This window comes from Kogia breviceps, chromosome 17, assembly GCF_026419965.1.
Source record: "Kogia breviceps isolate mKogBre1 chromosome 17, mKogBre1 haplotype 1, whole genome shotgun sequence".
NCBI classification, from domain to species: domain Eukaryota; kingdom Metazoa; phylum Chordata; class Mammalia; order Artiodactyla; family Physeteridae; genus Kogia; species Kogia breviceps.
Window position 1 is genome coordinate 40,939,710 of NC_081326.1, and position 16,549 is coordinate 40,956,258.

Here is a 16,549-nt window from a genome sequence, read left to right on the forward strand (position 1 = left end):
CTTCCTCTTTTTATAAGGGCACCAATCTCATCATGAGAGCCTCACCCTCATTCCTAACCTAACCCTAATTACTCCCCAAAGGCCTCACCTCCAAATACCATCCATTGGAGATTAAGCCTTCAAAAGATGGATTTGTGAGGAACACAGACATTCAGTCCATAGCAAATGTCTTTATCTATTTGTGACTTCAATTTCTTTCAGCAACAATTTGTTGTTTTCAGTGTACAAGTCTTTTACCTCTTTGGTTAAGCTTATTCTTAAGTATTTCATTGTTTTTGATGCTATTGTAAATGGAATTGTTTTCTTAATTCCCTTTTCGAATGGTTCATTTTTAGTGTATAGAAATGCAGCTGATTTTTATATGTTGATTTTGTAACCTGCACTTCACTGAATTCATTTATTAGTTCTAACAGTTTGTGGAATCTTTAGAGTTTTTTTACATATAAGATCATGTCGTCTGTCAACAGAGATAATTTTACTTCTTCCTTTCTGATTTAAATGCCTTTTATGTCTTTTTCTTGGCTGGCTGCCCTGGCTTCAGTAGTTAACTTTGAACATTGTAGAAGAATAATAACTTTTTTGAAAACATATACAAAATGTTTTTAATTGTTTACATTCACTTTAATTTATGTCTTTATTACATATATTCAAATTTTCTAGACTTTGAATACAAATTCATTTTATTTTTTAGTCCTTTAGAACATTATTTTCAGTGGGTACAAATTAAGTGAAAACCTGGATCATAAGAACACAGTTCATGATTTTGCTGAGTTGAAGACAAGAAAAATAAAGTTTATGGAATACATATATAATGACTTGCAAATTATGTATGTCTGATCCAATAACAGAACACCCAAGCATGGACAATAATAATTAAATTCAACCATCTCTGATATTTTTCTGACTTTTAGTCATTATGTATGTATATTTTTCAAAACAGGATGCTAGAAAACATTTAGTTTAACAGTTTGTTAATTTTCATTTATACTGTTTAAATATTTAGGCATATCTTAAAGTTTCTCTCTCACAATCTAGAAGTCCAAGAATAGCCAGCCCAGGCTGGTCTGCTGCTCTACGCTCTCTTTGCCCAGAGCCTCGCAAATGTTTGATAGGGGCAGTCTTGAGTTTGAAAGTGTGAATACAGTAGACTTCTCATCTACAGAAGTTACTCTGATGTGATAACCCCCTCCCCCTCCTGATAACACCACAGGCAGGATGATATCATACATTACAAATCTGATTATGCACTCCCCTGCTTGGAACCCTTTGGTAACTTCTCTTTGCACTTGGGATAAAGTTCACAATATGGAAGCCCTGCATTTTCTAGCCCTGTCTTCCTTCCCCATCTCTGTGTATGTACTGCTCTTCCTCTCTTCACTCTGACCACACTGGCTTTTATTCTAGTACTTCCAACATATCCCCTCCTGCCCCAAGACCTCTGTACGTGCGCTTCCTTCTCCCTATGATGTGCTCCGCACCCCTTTCTTGTCTAGTTAACTCCTGCCTGTCCACTGGACTCATCTCTAAGATCCCTTCTTCCAAGAAGCCTCCTTTGAATCTTTGGACTAGATAGATCCCAATAATATCAAAAATAAAAATTATTTTGATGGTCATGTATAAAATTGACTGTTTGCTCTCCAGTAGGCAGAGAGGTAAGCATTTCACATGTATGAACTCCTTTTATTCTTCCAAAAGCCCTCGCCTCCATTTTTACAAATACAGAAGTCAAGGCTTAGACAAGTTAAGTCACTTGACCACAGTCACATTACTAATAAGAGGTGAGGCAAGATTTTAATCAAGACTGTCCAACTCCAGAGCTTACATGTTTAATCTCAGTGCCACAGTGGTTTCCTCTGTAAGGGCGCTCATTCATGATTTGTTCACTCATTCCACATGTTTATGAGGTTTCTGCCAGGTGCCAGGCACTGTAAGGCACTGCGGTAGAGTGGTGAGCAGCAAGACAGATAAGATTCCTGGACTCAAGGAGCTTTATTCTAGTCGAGGAGTGAGGCCATAAAAAGTAAAAGTAAAGAAATAAACAAAGGATCATTCCTATGGAGGAACCAAACAGGTTCTGTGATAGAGAGTAAGTGAGGATAGCCTGCTACCAAAAGGACGGGCTCAGATGGTCTCTCTAAAGAAGAGCCATTTGAGCTGAGTCCTGAAGGATGATGGGACAGAGCTAGCTACTTGTCCTTCAAAATCCCTTCTACCTTTTTTTTTTTAATGGTAACAGACCCCCTAAATCTTAGCTACATTATATTCTGAAACCCACTTCATAACTAGATGTAGCCATGTGATTAAATTCTGGCTAATGGGTTATAACCGGAAGTAGCTTGAAAAACTTCCAGGACGTCTCCTTAAGGGGATCCGGGGGGATGGGCATGCCCTTCTCCTCCCATGCTCTTTCTTGTTGGAAGGTTGAAGGAGCAGCAGCAGACTTGGACCATGAAGTGAACTTGGGGATGGAAGCACACTCAGCAGAGAAGCAAACAGGAGGGACTATGGGTCCCTGAGACTATGGAGTATGCTATCAGCCCTGGACTGACTCCCTCAGATAAACTTTATTGACGTTGTACATCCTACTGAAGGGTGACTAAACTTGATGATTCTGAAGATTTAATACTGCTACTTGGGAAGTATAGACTATGCACTTCATGCAAAACCTTTTAACCACAGTAGTGATTGACTAAACATTCTCAGGAAGTCATCACAGACCCCTTCGGCCGCCTCTGACTCCCAGTCACAGGAAATGGCTGGTTTTCCTTTCTCTCTGCCTTTCCTTTGGAAGGCGTTCAGAGGCGTTTGGCATGCCGGAAGGGCCACCCACTCTATCAGATGGCACCTGTCAAGCCGACAGAGATAAAAACCGCCACAAGGCAGATCTCTGAGAAATGCCTCCATGGCATATTAGCAATTTCACAAACACATTTAGAAGCTCAGATAAAGCTTTTGATGTTCCTGATCTTTGCACTTCCAAATGGTGGCTGAACAAACAGAAATCAGTCTTCTTTGAAAGTCTTCGAAGCAGTGAAATTGCCTAAATCAGTGTGTTGATTATTCTCTGACTTCCAAAAGTCAGGGAAGGTTTTCTGTTTGTTCCTCCTTCCTGAAACACTTTCACATCTCTCCTCGGTACTTTTGTTATAGGAAATTTAAATCCACCAATGATCTGTTTGATACACAAGTTTGAATTCCCAATAAAACCTTGACCATCTTTTCCAAAAACTGAAACATTTTTTCAAAAACAGTTGTGTAAACATCCTATTGGGAAATGGTAAATAGAACTTTACCAGAATGGGGGTAAATGCGTAAGGGCAGGAACTGATGTTTTTATCAACGTATTTAAAGCTCATGAAGTCACAAATGTGTCATTACCCCAGAAAATTCTGTGTAGAATCCAGATTTTACAAAATTCTGTGTGCTGAGGTTGTTATGCCACCATTTGTGTGAACTGCGACTTGATCATGGCAGCAAGAGGGATATATGACTTTGTACTTGTTTTTCAAGAATTTTTAACCCAGTAATCAGCATGTAAGGATGATTCTCACTGTAAGGATGACACCATGGAAGTGGCCATATGTGGAGATGAGCTAAGAGGCTGAGCCTTGGAGTCTTCACTGTGATTATGACCCTCGTTATCAGGATTCTAGAGGTTACCGACAGAAATACAGTTAAACTAACTTCAGCAAAAAAGGTGGGGAGGGATATTAGATGCTGAGCTCAAGGTCTCAGTATAGTGAGGCTCCAGGAATTGAACCAGAGACTGACTCCTGCTCAGCAATGCTTCCCAGCCTTTTCTACCTGCCAATATTAGATAAAATGATATGTCTATGGCCCATGGGGATAAAAATAATGAGAATGCTCCACACAACAGGAAGCGACTTACTCCTTGGCATACTGATCAGCTGCCCATACAGCCCTTTTTCTAGTCTCCCAATTGCCAAGTTCTTAGGAAACAATTATGGCCAACATTTATTGAGACCTGTATGGCAGGCACTGTTCTAAGCACTGTACATGCCTTTCATTCACTCATTAAACCTTCACACAATCCTGTAAGTTGGGTATTATATTTTCCCACTTCACAGACAAGAAAACCCAGGACTTAGAGGCTAAGCCACGTACCCAAGGTCACGTGGAAGTCAGTGGAGACAGGGTTTGAATCTACTTTGGCTCGAGTTTGCCCTTAACCCTCAGCTATAGCACCTCTATTGGGCACTAAATCCATCTATAAGAGGAAGTGAAATGATTGGCCGTGCTTGAGGCAGGTGCCCATCCCTGCACCAATCAACGATGAGAAGGGGGTGGGATTACACCGCAAGAAGCAACTTGATGCTCCTGCTACACGCATGGAAGAAGGGAGGAAGGGGGGCTTCCCTGGTGGTGCAGTGGTTAGGAATCCGCCTACCAATGCTGGGGACCTGGGTTCGATCCCTGGTTCAGGAGGATCCCACATACTGCAGAGCAACCAAGCCCATACGCCACAACTGCTGAGCCGGTGCTCTGGAGCCCGCGAGCCACGACTGCTGAGCCCTGGCACCTATAGCACGTGCTCCACAACAAGAGAAGCCACCGTAATGAAAAGCCTGTGCACCTCGATGAAAAGTAGCCCCTGCTCAACACAACTAGAGAAAGCCCGTGTGCAGCAATGAAGACCCAACACAGCCAAAAATAAATGAATTAAATAAATTATTTTTAAAAAGGGAGGAAGGGGCAAAACTTAGCAAAGGAGCGCTTCACAGACACTCCCAAGGATCATCTTCCTCCTCTCCTTCCTCCTATCTCAGGGCCCAAGACTGACAGTCATTCTCTTCAGTTAACAGCACATTATCATCATCATGCTTCTGTTGCTTTATTTCATCTTATCCCTCTTCTCTACTCCTGTCCTCCTCCGGTCCCCGAAGGCAGCCCTTCTACTCTGTGTGATAGGAATCATTTCATTTATATACGTTCTTATAGAATGTATATATATTGTTTTTGCGCATGCATCTTTACATATATGACATTGGGCTACAGGTCCCATTCTTTGTCTTCCTTTTGCCATTCCGTCTTCTGTTCGAAAGGTACGTCCGTGTTGCCCCATTGCCAGACCATTGCTTCCAACCACAAAATATACCCTATGATGTGCCTGCACCCTTCTATAATACTTTTCCCCCAACCCATGTCTGGACTAGTCATGGACTAGGTTCTACAGATCAGTTCATCCAACTTGGGAGCCCCCTCATCTGGAAAGGCCCCTCCCTGCCTGATGGAGAGTCCCTCCTCTGTACTCCCACAATCCTCCATGCCTGCCTCCATCAGGACAGAGGCCACAGAGCAGCTTGCTTAAAAGTGCAGGATTGGGACCCGAATGCCTGGACTCAGAATCCTGACTCTTTCACTTACAGCTAAGTCATACAGCCTCTCGGTGCCTCCACTTCCATGTCTGCAGAATGATAACCACAGCTACTCATGGGATTGTTGTGAAGATTAAATGAGAGAAATCTATGAAAATTGCTATGAAGAGTGCCTGGTACAAATTAAGTGCTATTTATACTTACTATAATAACATTTGTGGCATGTATTGGAATGGTCTGTTCACTTGTCTGTCGCCACCACCAGATTATGAAATCCTTGAGTCCCAGGACCTTGGCTTTTCCATCTTTGTGTCCCAGAGGCCCACACATTGCATGAATCCAGGGCATGCTCATTGCATGATACTCTCTCTTACTCACCCTCTGGTTTGACATAGCTGCAGGATTTGTATCTAGAAACCAATTGGGTTGAGGAGACGCTAGATAGAACAGACTGGAGATGTGGCTTTAAAAAGGAAAACTCTCCTGGAGCTATAATGCTGTGCAATAGAAAATATAGCATCAGTTGCCACATACAGCCAGGAAGGTCAGCAGGTCACCCAATAGTGGCCCCCAGTGGACATCCTTACCCAGGCAGATGTATGAACTTGCCTCAGGCATGGCCAAGAGCCAGCTCTTGGTCATACGCCAACATTTTCTGGCTTTGTGTGTATTCACCTCAGTGTCCTCATCTGTAAAACAGGACTAACGGCATTTACTTCATAGCGTTGTCCTGAGGATTATATGAGCGAACCATTATCAACTGCTTAGAATAGTGTCTGGCGTGGCCTCGACTGGCAATAAATGTTAGCTCTTCTTAGTGTGATTATCACCAAATCAATTACTCTTACAAATAGAGTTGAGAGATGCCACGTTCATTTTCTTTCCTGTTTCAAGATCCTGGAATTTTTGTTTGTTCATTTGTACGTTTGTTTTTGTTTCTATTTATTTATTTGGCATTCTGGTGGGAATTATTTCTTAACAGGTTATCGGTTGGAAGGTTCTAGCCCTTTTTCCCTTAGCCTCAACCTGAACTCACAGGTGGAAGGTATAGCTTCCCTATCTTTGAAAGTTTCTTAAGAACAATATCACTCTCAGGCTGGAAGTTCTCTGAAGTCTCAGCTTCCAGCAACCCCCAGTCAAATAGTCCCAGGAATACAAGAGGACACCATTTGCAATCACAGAACACACTTAAATGGGAATGAACTCGATTCTTTCTGTCGTTAAAAAAAAAAAAAAAAAAGAAAGAACGGGAAGAAAGGAAATCAAACGCAGGCCCAGTGGAAGTGTCCTCAGAGTAATAAAGGCCTTTGCCATGAGCTTTCTAAGCAACTTTTAGGTGCTGCTGGACCACAGAAAGACTCTTTAAAAATGCTTTGGTTTATACATGGAAAGAAGCCCTCAGGGTGAATTACTGCCCTACATTAGAGGCCTGGCTATAAGAACCATTAGCTGTAAAAGAGAGGTTAATTATGAGGAAAACTCGCAGGCCTACACTGAGGGGTTTTAGTGACTCACAGTGAGGGGGCCGCGTTTGGTGACCACAGCCATCTCCCCAGCAAAGGCTTAATGGGGAGTCTGCTACCACGTGCCATGTTTGGGCTTGTGTAGGGACCAGGAAGCCTGATCTTGTTTGGGTTCATTAGCTACAGGAACTGTTGCCCACAGGGATCATTAACTAGTAGCAGGGGGGAAGGGGGCAGGGGCAAGATGAGCTGATGAGAGCAGCAAAGTAACTCATTTTCTAAAATTAGGATCTTGGCGAAACTCCAAACAGACTTTGCCTGGGGCTGGCTCCCTGACCCCTCACATCAGTAAGTTGGTGGAGACAGCTTTTTCCAGATCTTCCTCCCCAATCTCCTCCATGTCCTGTGCTGCAGCCGTGCCTGAAAACACGCTCAGGTGGGGAGCACTTATTTCCAAGAAACTGCGTGAGATATTTTCTTTCAGAAGCCCTTGAAAAACAAAATGTTGTGTTTTGTCAGGAACATTTTATTTTGAGCCAGGAACCCAGTTCCCACCCCACCCATTCCCCCTCCAACATTCTGAGGTCAAATAGGAAGTCAGGATGGGCAAAATTTAGGAGCTCACCTCCCAAAGGAATATTTTAACAAAATGTATACACACTTCAGATTCCACTGCCATCACTGAGCACCTACTGTATGCCAGACCCTGTGCAAAGTCCTTTTCCTGGCCTTTCTCCACCATGCCCACAGCACACGGACCCCCGAGCACACATGGACGGTCACCAGTTCTGCAGATGATGCACTGAGAGTCAGGCTCGCAGACCGCAAAAGGCCACCTGATGAGCGCAGAGCTGGCATCTTTACCCAGTCCTTTGACGGATGTTGGTCCTATGCCACCCCTTGGCTCTGTCTCAACAGAATAACCCAGACAGTGACTTTCAATGGAAGTTAAAACCGTTGCCATAAGCATTCAGAAGTACATAGCTTAAGGGAAGGAATGTGAAAACTGTCTCCCTCTGAGGGTGACACCCTCTGATCTCACCCACCCTATCTATGCTTCTGAACCTTTTTTCTTTTCCTTAATATTTCCAACTTTTGAGTACGTGAGTAGGCAGACAAACCTTGTGACAAATACCTGGCAAATCTGGAGTCGTTGCATGTGTCGATGCTCCATGTATATTACTGTATGTTTTCAATATTGCTATGGATAAGTAACTATTATTTTCTCCCAACACTTCCAAATCAAATTACCTGTTAAGAATGTCTTCTTCACTGTGCTAGCCCTGGATGAAATTCTACTATTCTGCACTTCTGCTCTTCATGTCCATTTTGCAATTAAAATAATGATAAAACTTCCTCCTGAAGGATGGTGTTGTTACAGGTTAATATGAATGGATGCATTCTACCGTCGCTCTAGTTTCTTATCAACATTCAGCCGAAGCATTTCTAATTTTCAGATATTTTATATTTAGCAGTGTTTCTGAGGCATTTCCACTTGGGTGCAGCCAAGACAGTGAGCAAATGAGGGGCTGACACTGTTGTGGAAGTGAGCAGAATGCCATGAACGCAGTGTTTGTGGGGCCACATCGCCCGAGTTTGAGCTCCAGCTGCTGTTGATATTGAGCAAGTTCCTTCCTCACCTGCATCTTATATTTTCCTCCGTAAAAATGAGATTAAAATTGCCCCCCTACCTCATAGAGTTGCTGTCAAGCATTAATTTATGTGAAGTGCTTTTAAAAATGCCTGGAACATAGTAGCTCTATGTATGTGATTGCTGTTATTATCATGATTATCATTATTCCACAAGAACCACAAGTAGGAGCTCAGCCCTTTGGGAGGCAGCCACCATGAGGCCAGGAATCAGGATTGTGCGTGTTCATTTCCAGAACTGAAGTGCTTGGAGCACAGAAGCATTTAGTGATATATTTGCCTCTCCTCCCCTAATTCGCTGGTCAGACTGTGCCCTGGGATGTGCACACTTTTGAGACTTTTCAGTTCTAGTAATTAAAGAAGCGTGTCGTTTACAAACCTAGGCAAACTATCTTAAGATGTTTCAATATAAATAAGAAGCTATTCAGCAAAACGTGTGATAGTCATTGGTAGAATTCATGGGATGTGTTAAGTAGGAGATAAGTAGTCAACACGTAGAACATGTGCATGTTAAACACAGGTAACAAAGGAGGGAGGAACCGAGAAATATCTAATCTGTATGATGCACCTGAGTGCTAAATATTCATAGTGTACTACACATGAGATGAAATATCAGGAGTTATTAAATATATGTGAGCATTTAATATTCATGATCTCCTTATCTGGAAAGATACTGGTTATATGCTTCTGGTCACGTGTCTTCTGCCCAAGAAACTCAAATAGAACTCATAACTGTTCATCACGCTAATTGGCGAGCAACAGCTTAGGCCAGGCATGCCACAACTCTCTAGTAGGACAATTATGTGACATTGGCCCAGAGTACCCACCATCTGTGGGCCCCTGTGTCAAGGATCCCCAACACTACTCTCAGATCTGATGATTTTCTAGGACCCATAGAACTCAGAAAAGCAATTATTGGTTACACTTATTACAGCAAAAGGATACAGGCTAAAATCAGCAAAGTAGAAAGGTACATAGAACAGGTACAAGCTTCTAACTGGGCTCGCCCAGTGAACTCTATGGGCGACACTTCATTCTCCCAATAACAATGTATGACACCAAATATAAAGTGTTGTCAACCAGGAAATTCAATGGCACCATGGTGTCCAGCGTTTTTATTGGGGTTTAGTCACATAGGCATAGAAGGTCCATGAGACTGACCTTAACTACTCAGCCCCCAGCCCCCAGAGGTCCAGCTGATAGTGTGTGGCCTAAATCTCCTACCATAAAGTACACTGTTAGCGTAAACTATCTGGCAGGTCCCAAGAGCCCAGGTAAACAAAGCCATTCTCATCAGGCAGGATATTTCAGGGGCTCAAGGATTATCTCCCAGGAGCAAGTCAAGGCCCAGTCCCTTCTTTGAAATGAACAGAGCTTGAACACCCCAAGCCTGCTAAGTTAACCCTTTACCACCCAGTCCTCTTTCTTAAACCTCAACTACGGTCCTAGTAACCACACTACCAGTGGGTAGAGCTGAGTGCAGAGAGAGACATTGTGCGCACTGAGTTCAGGTAGTGTGGTCCTTGCACCCCTCTTGCACCCTATCCTGCGTGCATTAACTCACCCCATCTTTCTCCTCTTGCTTCTTGCTGTATGTTTTAAATATATTTAAGTCATTGTGACTTAAGTATTTTAATTTGTTCTATGAGTCATTCTGGGATAGCCTGCCTGGTGTTGTATTTAGAGGCTACCACTTCATGTATCAGTACTTGGAGATAATTTCCCACACGACATGTCCTGCCTTCATCATTTATTTGCAGTGGGTGCAGAGAGGTGATCAGCTTTTGTAGAGATATGCCATGGGAGCAAATGCTTACAACAATCATGGTTTGTTATCGATTAGTAACAATTATACAATCTATACAAGTGGGATAAAGAGGAGAAGAAAGATAAGAAGGCAGGTGCATGAACATATTGGTATGGCTATGATCTCATTCACTGCCTCCAGACAGTGCTGAGCACAATTTGCCTCTAGCTTGTATTTATTGAATGCTTATTGCAGACCAGGTGCCATGCTAAACACTCTAGCTGAATTAGCTTATCTTTACAAGCCAGGCACTATTTATCCCTTCACCATTTTGTAGATGAGTAAATGAGGGCACAATGGAACTTGTGTGAGGTCACCCACTGTCAGTGGTGGAGCCAGAATTCAAATGCGGTGACAGAGTTTACACTCAACCACTCTGCTAGGCTGCTTGGCTTCTGAAACTGGTTTGTCTTGGTCTCAGGGCCTGGCACAGAGCGGACAGAACTCTTTCATTTGCAAGTAACAGAAACCCAAGGCAAAATGTGAAAAGGGATATATATTCACTCACAAGCCTGAATACTTTAGGGAATAGAACTGAAACAGCTGGATCCATGGGCTCAGCCAGGCAGGGAGGATTTGCCTGCCCATCTATCATCTCTCAGTTCTGTTTCTTCACTAGTTCACTACTGTCAACTCTAAGCTGACATTCCTATAGCTTGGCAATCAACTCTATGAGAGATTCTACTTCCCAAGGGTTCCAGCCACAGACCAATGAGTTAGACTGACTCCGATTTGCCCAGCTAATCCAGTCACTGAAGAGGGGCAGTGACCAGGCCTGGGTGATATACGCACCCTTGCTGCTGGCTGTAGAGTCAGTCCCATTTGAACCACACGGATCGAAAAATGAATGAGAACATTTTCCTAAAGGAAAATGGGGTTGTTGCCAAGAGAAGAGGGAACATCTCTGGGCAGGCAAAAACAACTAATATTTTCATGAGTTCAGTAAATGCATGAATATCGGATAGATGGATGGATGGATGGGTAGGTGGGTGGATAGATGGATGGATGTGTGAATGAATGCAAAAATGCAATGCCCAGGGCAAGGGTCTGTATGATGAGAAACGTACAAGAAAAATACTTTCTTACATATCTGAACTGTGAGAGCATACAAGATTAGCAATTCCTTTGGTTCTCTTCCACAAAAAAAGAGACCAGGAGATTTGAGGGAAGTGGTTGGGGGAAGATTACTGAAAAATAGGGACTCGAAACAAAGAATGAGAACACGGGGAGGAATTTCTCTAATGGAGAACATTACAGTTTTAATAGGAGGTCTGCCTCAAACAGTGTGGGTTTCTGGTTGCTGCTTTTGCTGGCATATCTCTTCTTCTTGGTGTAGTAAGAAGACTGCAATTGTCATGGGCAATGACAGCCCAGTGCACGAAGTGGTATGTCCCATCTGGAGAGACCGGTCACCTCAACTGCCACAAGCCATCAGAGTCCTTAGGACATATGAGCTTGCTCCACAGGGATGCTTAGTCTCTTTAACTTCCAACCTCAGGCCATTCCTGTAGGTTGATCCCTAGTTTTCAGCCACATTTGTGTCCCTGTGAAGCTGCCATTTGGAAAGTCGATTCTCAGATGGTATTTGGCTGAGCAAACAGAGCCCCAGTTGGGAGAGTACATCTACCATGCAGAGAAGGTTATGAAAAAGGACAGGACGATAGATTCCAGCAGCAGTCTCAGGAAGAGGAAAAGAGCCATGCATGCCCTCGCATACATAAGCAACCAGGACTGCTTTTGTGCACAGCATGAGATCAGGGAGACCTCAGCATATTTCAGTCCCAAACCCTTGTGTTATTTTATTTTTCACTGTGTGCTCCATTTCAGGGAAAACGTAATGTGCATCTTTCTAATTTGCCTGCACTTCGATTTTGCCCTTAAGATTTATTAACCCATTTTTTTAAATGTATTAACTCATATAGCTGCTCTTGTGTGACATCCTGTCTTCTAGGGCTAAATAGACATTCATATCTTTTGTGTTTAAATCAGGGATTTGGGGGGAGTTTTATGCCTCCAAGAAATTGAAGTTGCTTTTTCAATCTAGAAGTTTCTAAGTGTCATGGGCATCTGGGCTGCCAGACTAGAGAGCTTAAGTCCAAGGTGCCTTTTGAGGTGTGATGTTGCATGCTTTTAGCCCTGATAGGGGACTGAGCTTGCCTCCCATCTGGAACCTTAACATCCTGACCGTTTTCCTCCAGTGTCAGGCCTTGGATGCCAATCTCAAGTGAATTAGAGTTGAATGTAAGAAGATGTTTTGATTAGAGAAAGTAATCGCCGACCTAGAGTTATACCAAAACTGAAATCTGAGGGAAGAGAGAGCAAAGTGGGGTCCCTTTTACAAACTGGGCTAAAGGAGGCAGGAAAGCTGGTTTTACTCACTGCACCTCGGTCAGGCAGAGGAACAGAAGTCCCACAGGAGTCCCAGAGTCACTGTCACAGAATTAAGCCCTGTAGACGCTGCTCAGACCCCAGCCTGGCCAGGTTCTCTGCCTCCGCTGGGGAGGGTTCTTTTTCAAGCTGTCGAATAAGAAAACCTAAGCTGAGATGGACACAGCATAAACTTTATTCAGTGGCCAAAGAATGGAGAAGCAGGAACTAAGTTCACAGATCAATTAAATCTCACCTGGCCAGAGGGATTTAATTTTAAAGAGTAAAGACAAAGGGAGGAGGAGTGAGGCTAGTGATGGAGAGGCATGTGTGTTAGTCCACCGGGGAAGGGGCAGGGCTTTTTCCACGGTGTGAGATGCCACCCCCCTTTTATTCTTTTTTGGCCCTTAATGTCCTGTCATGGTCACTGATAGGCGTGACATTTAATATGCTCCCGTAGTAAAATCAGCTTATAATGAGACTCAGGCTCTGTTGGAGGTAGGATTCATCACCACCTTGGTCCCAGCTGGTTCCATCTGGGTGTTTGTTTGGAGCTTCCTTTCTTATCTCTGGACGCTTTAACTTAAAGATTTATGTTAACTCTGCTACAGATGGGGGTTGACGGGTTTTGAGCAAAGACCTGGAGCAGCTCTGGCAACATCACCTCCTTAAGAACCAGAGGAAATGAAGACTCAATTTCATCTGACGGGAACCTGAGCCCAGCAAGGCTGAGGCATTTGGCCAGTGGGGGTGAGAAGCCCAGAAGTCAGGCCTCCCCATACAGCACGCTTCCCTGCCTGAACCAAACACAATTATGGAAAAGCAACAGCTTCCCTGAAGTATTCATGCTTTTTGTAAATGCATTAAATTTCCACCCTGGCCATCCATTAGAATGAATGGGGAAAGCTAAAAAAAAAAAAAAAAACAGAACAGAAAACTGAACATCTGGGCCCACCCAGACCAATTAAATCAGGCTCTCAGGGGGTGACAGGGCCCTGAACATCGGTATTTTGTTTTGTTTTGTTTTGTTTAAGGGTGATTTATTTTACTTAAGGGTGGCAGTGGGGATAGTCATAGATTTCTAATACAAACCAAATAAAAAAATCAAACAATCATAAGAATAATGAAAATCTACAGTGGTTTTTGTTTTTTTAACTTCCTTGGGCGATTTTTTTTTTTTTTTTTGCGGTACGCGGGCCTCTCACTGTTGCGGCCTCTCCCGTTGCGGAGCACAGGCTCCGGACGCGCAGGCGCAGCGGCCATGGCTCACGGGCCCAGCCGCTCCGCGGCATGTGGGATCTTCCCGAACCGGGGCACGAACCCGTGTCCCCTGCATCGGCAGGCGGATTCTCAACCACTGCGCCACCAGGGAAGCCCTCCCTGAGCGATTTTAATGCGTGGACAACTTGAGAACCAAAGTACTTATCTGGGCTGGGATGGACCTACATGAGTGTTGTTAGCCAAACTGAGCCAAGAGAACATGCTGCTGATGGGGCGGGGAGCGTGTCTAGTGAGGTATCACACAGGTGCGGAGAAAGGATGCTGCCCGATGCTGTGGAATGACTCCGACAAGCTTGCCCCTGGGGGAATGAGAGGCGAGGACACAACGACAAGTTATCTGAAAAGTGTCTCCTGCCCTGAGAGACAGTTTTGTCCTCCTGACCTCTGGCAGCCTGGATTCCTTGCACAGATCATTCCAAGCCTGCCCTTTCCCAGCACTGGTGGAGGTCTTCTGCAAGATTTTCTGCCTTGTCTTATTTTATTACCAATCTATCGCCACTCGTTCCAGTTTTGGACAGATGTAATTAATGGCAAAACAAGGGCTTTCCAGTCTATGAAATCAATACGGAAATGGCTGAAAGAGTGTCTTGACAGAAGGAAGGAACAGCTCCTTATACATAATTCACCGTGCAAACAGGCTGCTACAACCATAACTGCTCCTTTACACATGCAAATCTGGGAGGTGATTTGATTTATGATCTTAATTGGGCCTCTTTAGGAAAAGTCACATCTGAACTTGGCTTCGGGAAAGTCTATGCCCATTCACCTTAATACCTAACTAACGTCGAACTAATTTTTTTTTTTTTTTTTTTTTTTTTTTTTTTTGGTGGTACGCGGGCCTCTCACTGTTGTGGCCTCTCCCGTTGCGGAGCACAGGCTCAGTGGCCATGGCTCACGGGCCCAGCCGCTCCGCGGCATGTGGGATCTTCCCGGACCGGGGCACGAACCCGTGTCCCCTGCATCGGCAGGCAGATTCTCAACCACTGCGCCACAAGGGAAGCCCTCGAACTAATATTTTTAAGTGAACGCTGGACTGTATTTCTGTTCTCCTCCCCAACCACAAGCCCCCCACTACAATTTCGGTTGAATTCAGCTCTCAGAGTCCGGGCATTAATACTGACAACTCACCTGACTGCTTAAAATAAATTTTTAAAAAGGCGACAATTTCTCACACGCTGCAACAGATAACCCACTTTCCCAGACTTGATGATCTCAATGCATAATTTAGGCCTAGACAGGATGGAGCTGGAAGCTCCGAGAAGTGAGAAGTCAGGTGACACGGCACAGTGATTAGGGGCTAAGGCCTTGCTAAGACCTTTGGATTGGAGGGTTGGAGGCGGGAAGTGACGTGTGATTTGAATTAATTCTTCATCTTTTTGTTTTATCATTGCTTTTTAAAATTAGGATTCAAATTCTACTCAAGAAGCTCTTTAAAAAGGGAGGAAATTGCCGGGTCCAAGAGAACCAGGTGTCACCATTCAGGAGGCTGGTCAGTTACAGAAGTCAGAGAGGAGCTGCCATCTCACTGACCACTATTCTTCTCTACAGAGGCAGTGGTCCGCCTTCCACCAAGCACCTTCCTGCAGAGGGAAAAGTTCTGAGTAAAGTCAACATTTGACTCATATCATTCTTTTATCCATAAATGACTAAATAATATCATTTTCTTTCTTTATTATGTAACTTGATAGACTTTAGGAATTGTGCACCCAGGTGAATCTAAGCTGTCCTTGGCCGCCCTGGCCTCAGCCTATGCCTTGCAATCCTTTGTCATTGAAAGGTCCTGGCTGACCTTGGTCAAGTCACTCCTTTTGTTGGACTCACTTCCCTCTCTGGTACATGAGCCCCACAGGATGAGCCCTGGGACATTTCCACTTTGTCCTCTTCTAATTCTGAGTCTCCACCTTTAATCTACATTTCCGTTTAAGTGAATGATCCAGAAGGAGGTTCTAAAGAGTGGTTCTAACCATCTCCTGCTTTATTATCGAGAAGTGGCATCACATTAATTGCTTCCCGAGGTAGAATACTTAATGCAATCACTAAGGATTTGCCTTCTTGCCTATTTCCTCAGCTGAGATCTGCACCCTGCCTTCCTTGTGTGCCTTCCATCATAATTATCTTCCACTACCCACATTCAGCTGCAGCAATAGTTCATTTGCTTGATAAACATCCATGGACATGTCTACATACCCGGCATGGCAAGGCCCCTATTTCTTGTGTGCTTTTTTTTTTTTTTTTTTTTTTTTGCGGTACGTGGGCCTCTCACTGTCGTGGCCTCTCCCGTTGCGGAGCACAGGCACCGGACGCGCAGGCTCAGCGGCCATGGCTCACGGGCCCAGCCGCTCCAGGCATGTGGGATCTTCCCGGACCGGGGCACGAACCCGTGTCCCCTGCATCGGCAGGCGGACTCTCAACCACTGCGCCACCAGGGAAGCCCCAAGGCCCCTATTTCTGACCTTCAGAGAAGGAAAGATAGTGACCAAAGCCTAGATATCAAGACAGAAAATTCAGAAGAAAAGGAGGTCACACTGTATAAAGATTTTTTTCCCCAGGGAAGCAAACAGGAGAAGCTGGGAAAGGAGAAGGAGAAACTCACAGAAATAGCCTCAGGACAGCTTAACCTGAGAAGTTTCCAGAAGCAATATCTG

At 44.1% G+C, this 16,549-nt stretch overlaps 1 protein-coding gene across 1 annotated transcript in view; it reads right to left on the reverse strand.

Moving 5' to 3' along the window:
- Positions 1 to 14,097: 14,097 nt before the first annotated feature.
- Positions 14,098 to 16,549, reverse strand: part of TSPYL5 (TSPY like 5) — a 95,326-nt gene continuing 92,874 nt past the window's right edge. Inside the window, exon 2 of the mRNA XM_067017084.1 lies at positions 14,098 to 14,203. The gene's annotated coding sequence lies outside the window, so the exon portion shown is untranslated. The remainder of the gene's footprint in view (positions 14,204 to 16,549) is intronic.